This window comes from Leucopleurus acutus (genome assembly GCF_964270905.1).
Source record: "Leucopleurus acutus genome assembly, chromosome: 6".
Classification (NCBI taxonomy): Eukaryota; Metazoa; Chordata; class Mammalia; order Artiodactyla; family Delphinidae; genus Leucopleurus; species Leucopleurus acutus.
The window spans coordinates 92559083-92572807 of record NC_139149.1 but is presented as its reverse complement, the minus strand read 5'-3'; positions in this window follow the sequence as shown (position 1 = coordinate 92572807).

The following is a 13725-nucleotide window of genomic DNA, read 5'->3' as shown; positions in this document are numbered from 1 at the left end:
AACTGACAAAGGATTAATCTCCAAAATTTATAAGGAGCTCATGCAGCTTAATAACAGAAAAACAAACAACCCAATCCAAAAATGGGCAGAAGACCTAAATAGACATTTCTCCAAAGAAGATATACAGAGTGCCAACAAACACATGAAAGAATGCTCAACATCACTAATCATAAGAGAAATGCAAATCAAAACTACAATGAGATATCATCTCACACCAGTCAGAATGGCCATCATCAAAAAATCTAGAAACAATAAATGCTGGAGAGGGTGTGGAGAAAAGGGAACCCTCTTACACTGTTGGTGGGAATGTAAATTGATACAGCCACTGTGGAGAACAGTACGGAGGTTCCTTAAAAAGCTACAAATAGAACTACCATATGACCCAGCAATCCCACTACTGGGCATATACCCTGAGAAAACCATAATTCAAAAAGAGTCATGTACCAAAATGTTCATTGCAGCTCTATTTACAATAGCCAGAACATGGAAGCAACCTAAATGTCCATCATCGGATGAATGGATAAAGAAGATGTGGCACATATATACAATGGAATATTACTCAGCCATAAAAAGAGACGAAATTGAGCTATTTGTAATGAGGTGGATAGACCTAGAGTCTGTCATACAGAGTGAAGTAAGTCAGAAAGAGAGATACAAATACCATATGCTAATACATATATATGGAATTTAAAAAAAAAAATGTCATGAAAAACCTAGGGGTGAAACAGGAATAAAGACACAGACTTACTAGAGAATGGACTTGAGACTATGGGGAGGGGGATGGGTAAACGGTGACAAAGCGATAAAGAGGCATGGACATATATACACTACCAAACGTAAGGTAGATAGCTAGTGGGAAGCAGCCGCATAGCACAGGGAGATCAGCTCGGTGCTTTGTGACCGCCTGGAGGGGTGGGATAGGGAGGGTGGGAGGGAGGGAGATGCAAGCGGGAAGAAATATGGGAATATATGTATATATATAACTGATTCATTTTGTTGTGAAGCTGAAACTAACATACCATTGTAAAGCAATTATACTCCAATAAAGATGTTAAAAAAAAAAAAAACTTGAAAACTAAAAAAAAATAAAAAAAATAAAATAAATTAAAAAAAATGGGCAGAAGAACTAAATAGACATTTCTCCAAAGAAGACATACAGATGGCCAAGAGGCACATGAAAAGACGCTCAACATCGCTAATTATTAGAGCAATGTAAATCTAAAATACAATGAGGTATCACCTCACACCAGTCAGAATGGCCAATATAAAAAGTCTATAAATAATAAATGCTGGAGAGGGTATGGAGAAAATGAAACCCTCCTACACTGTCAGTGGGAATGTAAATTTGGACAGCCACTATGGAGAACAGTATGAAGGTTCCTTTAAAAACTAAAATTAGAGCTACCATATAATCCTGTAATCCCACTCCTGGGTTATATCCGGAGAAAACCATGGTTCGAAAAGATACATGCACCCTGATGTTCATCACAGTACTGTTTACAATAGCCAAGACATGGAAGAAACCCAAACGTCTACTGACACATGAATGGATAAAGAAAATGTGGTATATTTATATAATGGAATATTACCCAGTCATAAAAAAGAATAAAATAATGCCATTTGCAGCAACATGGATGCACCTAGATATTATCATACTAAGTGAAGTAAGCCACATAGAGAAAGACAATATTATATGATATTGCTTATATGTGGAATCTAAAAGAAAAAAAATGATACAAATGAATGTATATACAAAACAGAAACAGACCCACAGATATAAAAAACAAACTGATGGTTACCAAAGGGGCAAGAAGGGGGGAGGGATAAATTAGGAGTTTGGGCTTAACATATACACACTACTATATATAAAATAGATAACCAACAAGGACCCACTGTATAGCAGAGGAAACTATACACAATATTCTGTAATAACCTATAAAGGAAAAGAATCTGAAAAAAATAGAATATATATGTTTGTATAACTGAATCACTACTATACATCTGAAACTAACACAACATTGTAAATCAGCTATAGTTCAATTTAAAAAAAAAATTTAACTACCCCTTGGTAGATGAGCCTATAGCTCTCTCTGGTTGACAGCAGCAAAGGCAAGCAAGAAAAATTATAACTGTCCAAATTAAAGTTTTATGATTCTACACTAGCTTGCGCCCTGGAAGCAAAATCTCTGGATTAGGAATATAATTCTTTTGGTCTCCTTTCTAAATTATCGTGTCAGTCAGTTTTCTTAGATGTAAACAATAAAATCTACTCTGACTAGTTTAAATAGAAAACTAATTTCTTAAAATTTCAGTTACACCAAAACATGATGATAAAACTTTAAAATGATTAATTGGACTTCATCAGAATTAAAAACATTTGCACTACAAAGTTACCATTAATTACAGTAGCTTTGTAGTAAAATAGATAGCCAGTGGGAAGCAGCCACATAGCACAGGGAGATCAGCTCAATGCTTTGTGACCACCTAGAGCGGTGGGATAAGGGACAGTGGGAGGGAGATGCAAGAGGGAGGAGATATGGGGATATATGTATATATATAGCTGATTCACTTTGTTATAAAGCAGAAAGTAACATAAAGCAGAAAGTAACACACCATTGTAAAGCAATTATACTCCAATAAAGATGTTAAACATAAATAAATAAATAAAAATTAAAATTGGTCAGAGCCAAAAATTAAAAAAAATAAAACCACACTTATAAAGAATAAAACATGAAAAAAAAGTTACCATTAAGAAAGTGAAAAGATAAGATACAGACTGGAGGAAAATATTTGTAAATCATATTATTGGTAAAGGCCTTGTACCCAGAAAATATTAAGAACAGCTACACCTCAATCATAAGACAAATAATCTGGTTTAAAATGGATAAAAATATTTGTATAGATGTTTCACCAAAGAGGATATACAATGACTAATATGCACATGAAAAGATGCTCAACATCAGTGGTCACTAGGAAAATGCAAATTAAAACCACGATGAGATACCACTTGATGCCCACTAGATAAGATATAAACAAAAAGAGAGACAATAAGAGTGTTGATGAAAATGCAGAGAAGACAGAGACCTTCAAGATGGCAGAGTAGTAAGAGGTGGAGATCACCTTCCTCCCTACAAATACATCAGAAATACATCTACATGTGGAACAGCTCCTACAGAACACCTACTGAACGCTGGCAGAAGACCTCAGACCTCCCAAAAGGCAAGAAACCCCCCACGTACCTGGGTAGGGCAAAAGAAAAAAAAAAAAACGAGACAAAAGAATAGGGAAGGGACCTGCACCTCGGGGAGGGAGCTGTGAAGGCAGAAAAGTTTCCACACACTAGGAAGCCCCTTCATGGGCGGAGACGGGGGTGGTGGGGGGTGGGAAGATTCGGAGCCACAAAGGAGAGCACAGCAACAGGGGTGCAGAAGGCACAGCATAGAGATTCTTGCACAGAGGATCGGGGCCGACCGGCACTCACCAGCCCGAGAGGCTTGTCTACTAACGCAACAGGGCGGGTGGGGGCTGGGAGCTGAGGCTCTGGCTTTGGAGGTCAAATCCCAGGGAAAGGACTGGGGTTGGCTGTGTGAACACAGCCTGAAGGGGGCTAGTGTGCCACAGCTAGCTGGAAGGGAGTCCAGGAAAAAGTCTGGAACGGCCTAAGAAGCAAGAGACCATTGTTTCGGGGTGCACGAGGACAGGAGATTCAGAGCACCGCCTAAATGACCTCCAGAGACGGGCGTGAGCCCCAGCTAAAAGTAGGGACACCACAGATGGGCGTGAGATGCTAAGGCTGCTTCTGCAGCCAACAAGGAGCCTGTTGGCAAGCACAGGTCACTATACACACCTCCCCTCCCAGAAGACTGTGCAGCGCACCACTGCCTGGGTCCTGTGATCCAGGGACAACTTTCCCGGGAGAACACATGGCATGCATCAGGCTGTTGCAACATCACGCTGGCTTCTGCTGCTGCAGGCTCGCCCTGCATTCTGTACCCCTTCCTCCCTCGGGCCTGAGTGAGCCAGAGCCCCCCAATCAGCTGCTACTTTAACCCTGTCCTGTCTGAGCGATGAATAGATGCCCTCAGGTGACCTACATGCACAGGCAGGGCCAAATCCAAGGCTGAACCCCAGGAGCTGTGCGGACAGAAGAGAAAGGAAAATCTCTCCCAGCAGCCTCAGGAGCAGTGGATTAAATATCCACAATCAACTTGATGTACCCTGCATCTTAGGAATACCTGAACAGACAACGAATCATTCCGAAATTGAGGCGGTGGACATTGGGAGCAACTGTAGAGTTGGGATTTCCTTTCTGCATCTAATTTGTTATTGGTTTTATGTTTATTTAAGTTTAGTATTTAGAAATTATTATCATTGGCAGATCTGTTTACCGATTTGGTTGCTCTTCTCCTTCTTTTTTCTTTATATATAGATATACACTTTTTTCCTTTTTCTCTTTTTGTGAGTGTGTATCGGTATGCTTCATTGTGTGATTTTGTCTTTATAGCTTTGCTTTTACCATTTGACCTAGGGCCCTGTCTGTCCACTTTTATTTATTTTTTTAGTATAGTTTTTAGCGCTGGTTATCATTGGTGGATTTCTTTATTTTGTTTGGTTACTGTCTTCTTTATTATACTACTTTTTAATTTTTTTAATTTTTAATAATTCTTTTATTTTAATAACTTATTTTATTTTTTTCTTTGTTTCTTTCTTTTTTTCTCCTTTTCCTTCTGACCCATGTGGCTCACTGGGTCTTGGTGCCCCGGCCGCGTGTCAGGCCTGTGCCTCTGAGGTGGGAGAGCCGAGTTCAGGACAGTGGTCCATCAGAGACCTCGTGGCTCCACGTAATATCAGATGGCAAAGCTTTCCCAGAAATCTCCATCTCAATGCTAAGACAAAGCTCCACTCAATGACCACAAGCTACAGTGCTGGACACCGTACGCCAAACAACTAGGAAGGCAGGAACACAACCCAACCCATTAGCAGAGAGCCTGCCTAAAATCATATTGAGGTCACAGACACCATAAAACACAACACCGGACGCGGTCCTGCCCACCAGGAAGACAAGATCCAGCCTCATCCAACAGAACACAGGCACAAGTCCGCTCTAAGAAGAAGCCTACACAACCCACTGAACCAAGCTTAGCCACTGGGGGCAGACACTGCAGGGAACTGTGAACATTCAGGCTGTGAAAAGGAGACACAAAGCATAGTAACATAAGCAAAATGAGAAGACAGAGAAACACACAGCAGACGAAGGAGCAAGGTAAAAACCCACCAGACGAAACAAATGAAGAGGAAATAGGCAGTCTAAAAAATAATTCAGAGTGGGCTTCCCTGGTGGCACAGTGGTCGAGAGTCCGCCTGCTGATGCAGGGGACACGGGTTCGTGCCCTGGTCCGGGAGGATCCCACATGCCGCGGAGTGGCTGCGTCTGTAAGCAATGGCTGCTGAGCCTGCACGTCTGGAGCCTGTGCTCCGCAACAGGAGAGGCCACAAGAGTGACAGGCCCGCATACGACAAAAAAAGAAAAAAAAAATTCATAGTAATGATAGTAAAGAAGATCAAAAATCTTGGAAACAGTATGCACAAAATACAAGAAACGTTTAACAAGGACCTAGAAGAAATAAAGAGCAAACAAACAATGATGAACAACACAATAAATGAAACTTCTCTAGAAGGAATCAATAGCAGAATAACTGAGGCAGAAGAACAGATAAGTGACCTGGAAGATAAAAGAGTGGAAATAACTACTGCAGAGCACAATAAAGTAAAAGAATGCAAAGAATTGAGGAAAGTCTCAGAGACTTCTGGGACAACATTAAATGCACCAACATTCGAATTGTAGGGGTCCCAGAAGAAGAAGAGAAAAAGAAAGGTACTGAGAAAATATTTGAAGAGATTATAGTTGAAAACTTCCCTAATATGGGAAAAGAAATAGTTAATCAAGTCCAGGAAGCACAGAGAGTCCCATACAGGAAAAATCCAAGGAGAAACATGCCAAGACACATATTACTCAAAACATCAAAAATTAAATACAAAGAAAAAGTATTAAAAGAAAGGGAAAAACAACAAATAATATACAAGGGAATTCCAATAAGCTTAACAGCTGATATTTCAGCAGAAACTCTGCAAGCCAGAAGGGAGTGGAAGGACATATTTAAAGTGATGAAAGGGAAAAACCTACAACCAAGATTACTCTACCAGCAAGGACCACATTCAGATTCAACAGAGAAATTAAAACCTTTACAAACAAGTAAAAGCTAAGAGAATTCAGCACCACTAAACCAGCTTTACAACAAATATTAAAGGAACTTCTCTAGGAAGGAAACACAAGAGAAATAAAAGATCTACAATAACAAACCCAAAACAATTAAGAAAATAGTAATAAGAACATACATATTGATAACTACCTTAAATGTAAATGGGTTCAATGCTCCAACCAAAAGATACACACTGGCTGAATGGATACAAAAACAAGACCCATATATATGCTGTCTATAAGAGACCAAATTCAGACCTAAGGACACATACACACTGAAAGTGAGGAGATGGAAAAAGATATTCCATGCAAATGGAAATCAAACAAAAGCTGGAGTAGCAATACTCATATCAGACAAAATAGACTTTAAAATAAAAACTATTATAAGAGACTAAGAAGGACATTACATAATGATCAAGGGATCAATCCAAGAAGAAGATATAACAATTGTAAATATTTATGCACCCAACATAGGAGCACTTCAATACATAAGGCAAATCCTAACAGCCATAAAAGGGGAAATTGAGAGTAACACAATCATAGTAGGGGACTTTAACATCCCACTTTCACCAATGGACAGATCAACAAAAAAGAAAATAAATAAGGAAACAAAAGTTTTAAATGATACATTAAACAAGATGGACTTGATATTTATAGGATATTCCATTCAAAAACAACAGAATACACTTTCTTCTCAAGAGCCCATGGAACATTCTCCAGGATAGATCATATCTTGTGTCAAAAAACATGTCTTGGTAAATTTAAGAAAATAGCTCATAACATATCAACTACCTCTTCCGACGATAACGCCATGAGACTAGATATCAATTACAGAATATTATCTGTAAAAAATACAAATTCAGGTAGGCTAAACAATACACTACTAAATAATGAAGAGATCACAGAAGAAATCAAAGAGTAAATCAAAAAATACCTGGAAACACATGACATGAAAAAATGACGACCCAAAACCTATGGGATGCAGCAAAAGCAGTTCTAAGAGGGAAGATTATAGCAATACCATCCTACCTCAAGAAACATCTCAAATAAACAACCTAACCTTACACCTAAAGTAATTAGAGAAATAAGAACAAAAAACCCTCAAAGTTAGCAGAAGAAAAGAAATCATAAAGATCAGATCAGAAATAAATAAAAAGGAAAAGAAGGAAACAACAGCAAAGATCAATAAAACTAGAAGCTGGTTCTCTGAAAAGATAAACAAAATTGACAATCTATTAGCCAGACTCATTAAGAAAAAATAGAGAAAGCTCAAATCAATAGAAATAGAAATGAAAAAGAAGAAGTAACAACTGACACTGCAGAAATACAAAGGATCATGAGAGATTACTACAAGCAACTATATGCCAATAAAATGGACAACCTGGAAGAAATGGAAAAATTCTTAGAAAAGCACAATCTTGACAGACTCAACTGGGAAGAAATAGGAAATATAAACAGGCCAATCATAAGCACTGAAATTGAGACTGTGATTAAAAATCTTCAAACAAACAAAAGTCCAGGACTGGACAGCTTCACAGATGAAATCTATCAAACATTTAGAGAATAGCTAACACCTGTCCTTCTCAAACTCTTCCAAAATATAGCAGAGGGAGGAACACTCCCAAACTCATTCTAGGAGGCCACCATCATCCTGACACCAAAACCAGACAAAGATATCACGAAGAAAGAAAACTACAGGCCAATATCACTGATGAACATAGATGCAAAAATCCTCAACAAAATACTAGCAAACAGAATCCAATAACACATTAAAAGGATCATACACTATGATCAAGTGGGGTTTATCCCAGGAATACAAGGATTTTTCAATATATGCAAATCGATCAATGTGATAAAACTTATTAACAATCTGAAGGAGAAAAAATTATATGATCATCTCAATAGATGCAGAAAAAGCTTTCAACAAAATTCACCACGTATTTATGATGAAAACCCTCCAGTAAGTAGGCATAGAGGGAGCTTACCTCAACATAATAAAAGCCATATATGACAAACCCACAGCCAACTTCACCAACTAAGTGGTGAGAAACTGAAAACATTTCCTCTAAGATCAGCAACATGACAATGTTTTCCACTCTCACCAATATTATTCAACATAGCTTTGGAATTTTTAGCCACAGCAATCATAGAACAAAAAGAAATAAAAGGAATACATAACAGAAAAGAAGAGGTAAAGTTGTCACTGTTTGCAGATGACATAATAGTATACACAGAGAATCCTAAAGGTGCTACCAGAAAACTACTGGAGCTAATCAATGAATGTGGTAAAGTAACAAGAGACAAAATTAATGCACAGAAATCTCTTGCATTCCTATACACTAATGATGAAAATCTGAAAGTGAAATTAAGGAAACACTCCCATTTACCATTGCAACAAGAAAAATAAAACATCTAGGAGTAAACCTATCTAAGGAGACAAGAGCTGTATGCAGAAAAGTAAAAGACACTGATGAAAGAAATTAAAGATGATACAAACAAATGGAGAGATATACCATGTCCTTGGATTGGAAAAATCAACATTGTGAAAATGACTATACTATGCAAAGCAATCTACAGATTCAATGCAATCCCTATCAAACTACCAATGGCATTTTTCATAGAACTAGAACAAAAAATTCCACAATTTGTATGGAAAATCAAAAGACTCCGAATAGCCAAAGCAATCATCAGAAAGAAAAACAGAGCTGGAGGAATCAGGCTCCCTGACTTCAGCCTATACTACAAAGCTACAGTAATCAAGACAGTATGGTACTGGCATAAAAAGAGAAATATAGATCAATGGAACAGGATAGAAAGCCCAGAGATAAACCCATGCACATATGGTCACCTTAATTTTGATAATGCAGGCAAGAATATACAATGGAGAAAAGAGAGCCCCTTCAATAAGTGGTGTTGGGTAAACTGGACAGATACATGTAAAAGAATGAAAGTAGAACACTCTCTAACACCATACACAAAAATAAACTCAGAATGGATTAAAGACCTAAATGTAAGGCCAGACACTATAAAATCCTTACAGGAAAACATAGGCAGAACACTCTTTGACATAAATCACAGCAAGATCCTTTTTGACCCACCTCCTAGAGAAAAGGAAATAAAAGCAAAAATAAACAAATGGGACATAATGAAACTTAAATCTTTTGCACAGCAAAGGAAACCTTAAACAAGACAAAAAGACAACTCTCAGAACAGAAGAAAATATTTGCAAATGAAACAACTGACAAAGGATTAATCTCCAAAATTTACAAGCAGCTCATGCAGCTCAATGTCAAAAAAACACACAACCCAATCCAAAAAAGGGCTGAAGACATAAATAGACATTTCTCCAAAGAAGATACACAGATTGCCAACAAACACATGAAACAATGCTCAACATCACTAATCATTAGAGAAATGCAAATCAAAACTACAATGAAGTATCACCTCACACCAGTCAGAATGGCCATCATCAAAAAATCTACAAACAATAAATGCTGGAGAGGGTGTGGAGAAAAGTAACTGTCTTACACTGTTGGTGGGAATGTATATTGATACAGCCACTATGGAGAACAGTATGGAGGTTCCTTAAAAAACTAAAAATAGAACTACCATATGATCCAACAATCCCACTACTGGGCATAAACCCTGTGAAAGCCATAATTCAAAAAGAATCATGTACTGCAACGTTCCTTACAGCTCTATTTACAAGAGCCAGGACATGGAAGCAACCTAAGTGTCCATCGACAGATGAATGGATAAAGAAGATGTGGCATATTTATACAATGGAATATTACTCAGCCATTAATAGAAACGAAATTGAGTTATTTGTAGTTAGGTGGATGGACGTTGAGTCTGTCATACACAGTGAAGTAAGTCAGAAAGAGAAAAACAAATACCGTATGCTAACACATAAATATAGAATCTAAAAAAAAGAAGAATAAAATTGGTTCTGAAGAATCTAGGGTCAAGGGAGGAATAAAGATGCAGACATAGAGAATGGACTTGAGGACACCAGGAGTGGGAAGGGTAAGCTGAGATGAAGTGAGAGAGTGGCATGGACATATATACAGTATCAAAAAAATATATATAGCTAGCGAGAAGCAGCTGCATAGCACAGGGAGATCAGCTCGGTGGTTTGTGACCACCTAGAGGGTTGGGATAGGGAGGTTGGGAGGGAGATGCAAGAGAGAGGAGATATGGGGATATAGGTATATGTATAGCTGATTCACTTTGTTATAATGCAGAAACTAACACACCATTGTAAAGCAATTATACTCCAATAAAGATGTAAAAAAAATGTAAATGCAGAGAAACTGGAAACTTCACATATTGCCTGTGGGAATGTGAAATAGTACAGTGGCTTTGAAATCATTTTACTGATTTCCTAGACACTTAAATACAAATTTAGTATAAGACTCAACAATAACCCTCCTAAATATATACTCAGGAAAAATGAAATGAAAACATTTACCCACACAAAAACATATTGATAGTCACAGAAACATTATTCACAATAGCCTAAAAGTGGAGACAATCCAAGTGCCCATTAATTGGATAAATAAGATGTGCTATATGCATCCAAGAAGATACTATTCAGTCATTAAAAAAGAACAAACTGGGCTTCCCTGGTGGTGCAGTGGTTGAAAATCTGCCTGCCAGTGCAGGGGACACGGGTTCGAGCCCTGGTCTGGGAAGATCCCACATGCCGTGGAGCAAATGGGCCCATGAGCCACAACTACTGAGGCTGCGCGTCTGGAGCCTGTCCTCCGCAACAAGAGAGGCCCGTGCGCTGCGATGAAGAGTGGCCCCCACTCGCCGCAACTAGAGGAAGCCCTTGAACAGAAACGAAGACCCAAAACAGCCATAAATAAATAAACAAATAAATAAATTAAAAAAAAGAAAAGAACAAACTACTGATAAATGCTATTGCATGGCTATGCCTCAAACCACTCATTTTAACTAAAGGAAACCAATGCAAATGTTGTCTAATTCCATTATGTAAACATCCAGGAAAGGTAATACTTTGGGACAGAATAAAGATTAGTAGTTTTCTGAACTGGTGGTGGAAACAAAGATGATTGATTGCAAATGGATATGATATCTTTCTGAAGTGATGGAAAAGTTCTAAAACTAGATATTGATGATGATTGTACACCATTTAAAATGGGCGAACTTTATGGAAATTAAATTATATCTTATAGAACTGCTGAACAATCATTGAGAGGAAGTCACTGAAACTCACCAAAAAAGATATGCTACATCCAAAGACAAAGGAGAAGCTACAGTGAGATGGTATGAGGGGCACAATCACAATAAAATCAAATCCCATAACCACTGGGTGGGTGACTCACAAATTGGAGAACAATTATACCACAGATGTCCACCCACTGGAGTGAAGGTTCTGAGCCCCACATCAGGCTTCCCAATCTGGTGCTTTGGCAATGGGAGGGGGAATTCCCGGAGAATCAGACTTTGAAGGCTAGCGGTAAAGGATTGCAGGACTTTGACAGGACTGGAAGAAACAGAGACTCCACTCTTGGAGGGCACACACAAAGTAGTGTTCATATCAGGACCCAGGGGAAAGGAGCAGTGACCCCATGGAAGACTGAACCATACCTACTTGCTAGTGTTAGAGGGTCTCCTGCAAAGGCAGGAGGTGGCTGTGGCTCACCGCGGGGACATGGACGCTGACAGCAGAAGTTCCGGGAAGTACTCCTTGGCATGAGCCATTCAGGAGTCCACCATTAGCCCCACAAAGAGTCTATAGATTCCAATTCTGGGTCGCCACAGGCAAAACAACCAACAGGGGGGGAACCCAGCCTCACCCACCAGCAGAAAACCAGATTAAAATTTTACTGAGCTCTGCGCACCAGAGAAACACTCAGCTCCACCCACCACCAATCCCTTCCATCAGGAAGCTTGCACAAGCATTTAGATAGCCTCATCAACCAGAAGGCGGCCAGAACAAGCAAGAAGAAATACAGTCCTGCAGCCTGTGGAATAAAAACCACATTCACAGAAAGACAGACAAAATGCAAAGGCAGAGGACTATGTCTCAGATGAAGGAACAAGATAAAAACCCAGAAAAACAACTAAATGAAGTGGAGACAGGCAAACTTCCAGGAAAAGAGTGCAGAATAATGATCGTGAAGATGATCCAGGACCTTGAAAAAGAATGGAGGCAAAGAACGAGTAGATGCAAGAAATGTTTAACAAACACCTAGAAGAATTAAAGAACAAACAAACAGAGATGAACAATACAATAACTGAAAGGAAAAATACACTAGAAGGAATCAATAGGAGAATAACTGAGGCAGAAGAATGGATAAGGGACCTGGAAGACAGAATGGTGGAATTCACTGCCACCGAACAGAATAAAGAAAAAAGAATGAAAAGAAATGAAGACAGCCTAAGAGATATCTGGGACAACATTTAAGGCACCAACATTTGCATTATAGTGATCCCAGAAGGAGAAGAGAGAGAGAAAGGACTCGAGAAAATATTTGAAGAGATTATAGTAGAAAACTTCCCTAACATGGGAAAGGAAATAGGTACCCAACGCGAGGAACAGCAGAGAGTCCCAGGCAGGATAAATCCAAGAAGAAACACACCAAGACATATAGTAATCAAATTGACAAAAATTAAAGACAAAGAAAAATTATTAAAAGCAACAAGGGAAAAATGACAAATAATGTAAAAGGGAATTCCTGTAAGTTTAACAGCTGGTTTCTCAGCAGAAACTCTACAAGCCAGAAGGGAGTGGCATGATATAATTAAAGTGTTGAAAAGGAAAAACCTACAGCCAAGATTACTCTACACGGAAAGGATCTCATTCACATTTGACAGATAAATCAAAAGCTTTACAGACAAGCAAAAGCTAAGAGAATTCAGCACCACCAAACCAGCTTTACAACAAATGCTAAAGGAACTTCTCTAGGCAGGAAACAAAAGAGAAGAAAAGGACCTACAAAAACAAATGCAAAAGAATTAAGAAAATGGTAATAGGAACATACATATCAATAATTACTTTAAATGTGAATGCATTAATGCTCCAACCAAAAGACACAGGCACATTGAATGGATACAAAAACAAGACCCATATATATACTATCTACAAGAGACCCACTTCAGACCTAGGGACACAAACAGACTGAAAGTGAGAGGATGGAAAAAGATATTCCATGAAAATGGAAATCAAAACAAAGCTGGAGTAGCAATACTCATATCAGATAAAATAGACTTTAAAATAAAGAATGTTATAAGAGACAAGGAAGGACACTACATAATGATGAAGGAATCAATTCAAGAAGAAGATATAAAAATTACACATATATATGCACCCAACACAGGAGCACCTCAATACATAAGGCAAATGCTAACAGCTAAAAAAGAGGAAATCGACATTAACACACTAATAGTGGGGGACTGTAATACCTCACTTACAACAATGGACAGATCATCCAGAC